This window comes from Castanea sativa, chromosome 2 (assembly GCF_040712315.1).
Source record: "Castanea sativa cultivar Marrone di Chiusa Pesio chromosome 2, ASM4071231v1".
In the NCBI taxonomy this organism is placed as follows: Eukaryota; Viridiplantae; Streptophyta; class Magnoliopsida; order Fagales; family Fagaceae; genus Castanea; species Castanea sativa.
In genome coordinates this window covers 41170368-41175683 of record NC_134014.1, presented here as the reverse complement: position 1 = coordinate 41175683, position 5316 = coordinate 41170368, and the positions used below count along the sequence as shown (strand labels likewise).

General features: G+C 31.2%; 1 long non-coding RNA gene across 1 annotated transcript; it reads right to left on the bottom strand.

The window, feature by feature from the left end:
• Positions 1-2065: 2065 nt before the first annotated feature.
• LOC142624076 (uncharacterized) lies at positions 2066-5008 on the bottom strand. Its single transcript, XR_012842276.1, has 3 exons — positions 4816-5008; positions 2671-2780; positions 2066-2573 (listed from the first exon to the last, which is right to left on the bottom strand). It is a non-coding gene; the product is annotated as an uncharacterized LOC142624076 (long non-coding RNA).
• Between the last annotated feature and the right edge of the window lie 308 nt (positions 5009-5316).

The following is a 5316-nucleotide window of genomic DNA, read 5'->3' as shown; positions in this document are numbered from 1 at the left end:
AATAACTTACTTGGATGGATATTTATGATTTGGTCTCACAGTTGACTCTAAAATTAAGAAACAAAACTCTCTCTAAAAATAAATAATTTAGGACATGTAGCGCAAAATTAAACTTCAATTGTAGAATCTAATTGAATTTTCTTTCAATTTTTCCTATATATATAGCTCTCCATTTTCGCCTTCTTGTCTCATGTTTACAACTGTTGCTATTAATTAGAACTAACCTCTCTCTCAACTCTCAAACTATACCTCGTATAAATAGTCCTTTGAAAAAATAATGGCAGAAAGAAAAGTTCTAAGAAGTTTCAAAATAAGCAATCTATCTCTTCTAAGCAATACCCCAATAGTAGAAGAAAATACATCATATTTAACATAAGTCCTTCCCCTCACATGAGAGGGAGGAACAGAAACATGATATGATATACATCCTCCAATAAGAACAAAAGTATTAAATTTCAAGTACAATTTAATTTTGTGGGTGGGGTTAGGTGCGAACCGGACAACAAGTTTAATTTGTTGCTTTCAAGAAATTGCCTTTGCCCCTGTTTTTCTTTGCTTTCAGATTTGAAATTAGGAAGGAGATGATACTGGAAATTTTGTGGACATTAATCACATTGTGAGGAAGAAGGAGGATCGATCCGAAATAATGTGCGTACTCACGATGCAAAATTGTTGTCACTCAAAAGTCAAGCAAAGGCTACCATTAATATTAGTAGAGAAATGGATGTTAGAAGTCTAGGATTGTCCCCTCTCAAACAAAAAAAAAAAATTAAGAGTCTATTTGGTACGCGTGTTTAAACAACAGTTTTCAAGTTTAAAAGATTTTTTTGAAAATACATGTGAATAAAAAATTGTGTAAAAATATGTGAAATATTATTTAAAAACTGAAAATTGTTGTTTTAAAACATGTACCAAACAACCCTAGGATTGTTAGAATTTAGATGTCACTAATCTTTCTTTTTTTGGTAAATAAATATGTTAGATGTCATCATCATAATTATAGTATTTAATTAAGGTAATTAAAATTAAAAAGGATGTAAATTACAAAGTTCCGCATTTGAAACGCGTAAAAATAGGAGACTATAGGGTCCGTTTGGATAGAGCTTATTGCTGAAAACTGAAAACACTGTAGCAAAATAATTTTTAAATGTGTGAATAGTGTTGTGGGACCCATTTTTAATATTTTTTTTGAATAAAGTACTTGTGAGTCCCATAAATAGTGCGTAAACAGTGCAGCTACAGTGTGTGAACAGTAAAATTGGTCTCCCGTACAGTAAAATAACGTGCATGAACAGTACCAATTACTGTTCATGCACGTTGAAAAAAAAAAAGTGCAGAATCTCAAAACGTGGCCACAAAACGCACTATCCAAACTAAGCTTATGACCATATTGACAAGGACCAAGAAGCAGCATCGTATTTCTCACAAAAAAAAAAAAAAAAAAAAAAAAACGAAGCAGTATCGTAATTTAAACACCGTGGATGCTATGAGCCTATGATTGACATTCATAGAGCATTTTTAGAGGCACATTTATTTGTGCAAAGTGGACCTCCCCGTGACAGGGTCCCATGGTGTTTTCACCCGGCCCAAAACAAAATAAAATACTACTAGTTGCTAACATGTGCAATGCACGCAAAAATTATTGAAAATAAAATTTCAAAAAGAAAATTTTATTAATTTTAGTTTATATCGAACATTTATTTATGGTAGTTTAAAATATTATTTCAAATCTTCATTTCATTCTATTTTAGTTGGAATAACTTATATAATTAAATGAAATGCTTATAAATAAGAGATGACATTAATAATATACTATATATAGTTAGTGATTAGTCAAGATATCATTCAAATATGACAATTTTTTTGTTTTAAAAAAAGAACAATATTAATGCATTTAAACACAAAATACTATATTGTCCAATAGATATTACAACTTTAAAACTAAAACATGAGTAGTGATTTTTAATGGATTGGGGTAATAACACAACTTTTAATAATAAAAAAATCTGATTTAAAATTTTTTGGAGTAACACTATAGTAAAAATGCCGAAAGGATGCAAGAAATTCCACTGAAAAATGCTACAAATACATTTGGGTTTTTTTTTTCATTGAGCAGGTACATTACTGTCTAGTAGAGTCTTAATACATGGGGGACACTCCTCCATCCAATACATCATTGTCTAGCAAACCCAACCAGTTCTTTGCTTCAAATGCTATCTTCTCTGTTGGTCCGTTTGTTCAAGGAAAGCCACAAGAGAAAAATATATTCCTAATAGAAGAACCAACTACCAAGTAGTCTAACATCATTAAGGATGTGGCCAATACTCAAATTGGTAGGTCCAGCTGACTTTACTTCATCTACTGGACTTTTAAATTCACACTCTACCTCTACAGCTTGAAGCCCCAAATCCACAGATGCCATGGACACCCTTTAACAGGCTATCTAGACTTATTATTTCTCTAAGCTTCCATATATTCCACAGCAAGTGTACAGGTTGTTTGCACCAAATCCACTACTAACTTCAGAGTTTCATCCACATGCCTTTGGTTCCGATTTAACCATAATAGCCAACCTTCACCGCAACCAATACAATCAACTGGATTGGTTAAAACAATATTTCAAATACTGGGAATATAAAAATACAAAACTTGGTATTATGTATATGATACCGTTGAGCGATTTAAATATCATTGTAGGCTTCCTGAATTCCATCCATCACAAAAGCCACGGCTTTCATCAAATTGGCCTTTGAAATCTTGATCTCCTTCATCCCTAGAACCTGGAAAATCAAATTTCTGGACTAATTGAAAAATTGTAAATATTTCCAACTATCATCTAACAATGAAATTATTATATTTTTTCAAGAACAAAAAGGAAAACAAAGACCAAACGTTCTATGTAGCAAATTTGAAACCTATAACCAAGAAAAAGAATTACACCTATTGGAAATTCATTAATTGGTACCAATGCAAGTAATTGGTACACTAAAACATATTGATGAGTAGATAATGGTGACGATGAGAGAATAAAACTTTATAGGAAAAAAATAATATGAATAAATTACTTGTGTATGCTTTGAAGCTATTACCATCTTTATCAAAATTTTGAGGAAAAAAATAGAATGAAATATATTAATAAAAATAATATATAAATTTTATTATTGATGCAACGACTTCTCTAATGTTAAAGTGAAAAAATAATATTCACTCTCACAACAACTCAAAACATTTACTTAATATATTATATCATCCATACCATCCAACCACCACTTCCATTATGGGTTATCATCTCTAACCACCCTCTGAAATTTTGTGGTTATCTATGCTTCCTACACAACACAAAAGTCTATTCCCCACCATTAAACAAAACTTCACAATTTCGCAGATAATTCTTGCCACTTTTAGAGATCTTAAACCAATCATTTTCATTGCAGAAACAAAAGTACACACTCAGTAGTTCCACCACTATAGCAAATCTTGGTAACACAAAATCTCATAAAGCATTTAAAAGTATATTCCAAGAGGAAAAAAACAACAAATTTTTAATACAAATAGGTGCAGTACATAAAAGGCATATTATAATCATAAGCCTTTTGATTTTGCATAATGATAGAGGTATTCGTTAAAGCTTGCTATTTGTTAAGTCTCTCTCAACCCTCTCTCTGAATTTCTGCCTCAAATTTATAATATCTAATTCCATGTCCATCTTGCATAATCATATATAAATGAGTTATATAACTCTCAAACAACTATACTAACCAACCCCAACCTTCAAAAAAATATTCCCACAGAATCCAAAATAGCGGCAGCCCCAACATAACATTCCGTAGGCTATCATATAAGACAACCCAGAGATTATAATAATTTATAAAAAGGGAAAACCAATGTAAATGAAGACGACAATAATACTATATATCAAACAATAGTCTTTTGTAAATTCTTGTAGCTGAATTCTTTTAAACAGAGAACAAAAGGCATATTACAAATGAATCTGAGAACAAACACCTATGCATTCCAAACTTGTTCAAGAAATACCACAAATGAATTGGCAAAGAAGAATCAGAGAACAAACACCTGAGCATTCTATCAAACACATGTTCAGCAATCTCAAACAACTATACTAACCAACCCCAACCTTCAAAAAATATTCCCACGGAATCCAAAATAGTGGCAGCCCCAACATAACATTCCATAGGCTATCATATAATAAGACCCAGAGATTATAATAATTTATAAAAAAGGAAAAACCAATGTAAATGAAGACGATAGTAACACTATATATCAAACCAAAACAAACCCAAAATTGAAATCAAATAGAAGAATACCAGGAAACAAAAATCCAATAAAAATTGCATAACCAAAAAAAGGGAAAAAGAAAATCCAAACCAATGTAAAATAAATATGAGAAAACACTATATATCAACCAAAACAAACCGAGAATTAAAACCAAGTAGAAGAATCCCAAGAAACCAAAAATCCAATAAAACTTGCATACAAAAAAAAAGGGAAAAAGAAAATCTAATTACAAAAATTTCATGATTCTTCTTTGCCATTGATTTGACAACAAAGGAAGAAGAAGAAAACATGGAAATCTGCAAAGAAAAAAAAAACAAAATCAAAATAAAAATAAAAAACTTAAATCCAGAGCAACCCACAACCACAAACCAACAAAATTCCATGAAAACAAAAACAAAAAAAACTTAAATCCAGAGCAACCCATAAACACAAACTAACAAAATTCCATGAACAATTGAAGCAGATAAAGAGAGAGCAATATATAGAAATTAAGGAGAGTAAAAAACATGTTTTAATTACCTCAAAATAAAACATGATGGGCTGGATTGAGCGACGATGGAGAGGCAAAGAGAAATTGATGCAGTGGCGGTGATCCATGGTGGCAGCGGCAGCGGGAGGATCTGAGTTTTGGCGTGCCAGCGTATATTAGAAATCAGAGAGGTTGTGGGGTTTAGACGTGAAGGCTAGAGAGGGAGTTGTGTACTTGTATTAGGGTTCTAAATTGATAATTCTAATATAATAATAAAATGTTAAGAAGAATTTATAAAATAAAATAAAAAGTGACGTGAAAGCTGATGGGGGAGTTGTATTATTGTATACTGATAGGGGAGTTAAATGGATAAATTCAAATATAATAAAACATCAAAAAGAATTTTAAAAAAAAGGGTGACATGGAAAATTGTGGAGCTAGTAGAGCTTCGGTTTTATATATAGAATATATAGATAATTCTACTCTAGAGAAATTTTGTTGTTATAATTAATAAACTCCACATCATCGTTAGAGAAAGTACACCCTGTTTC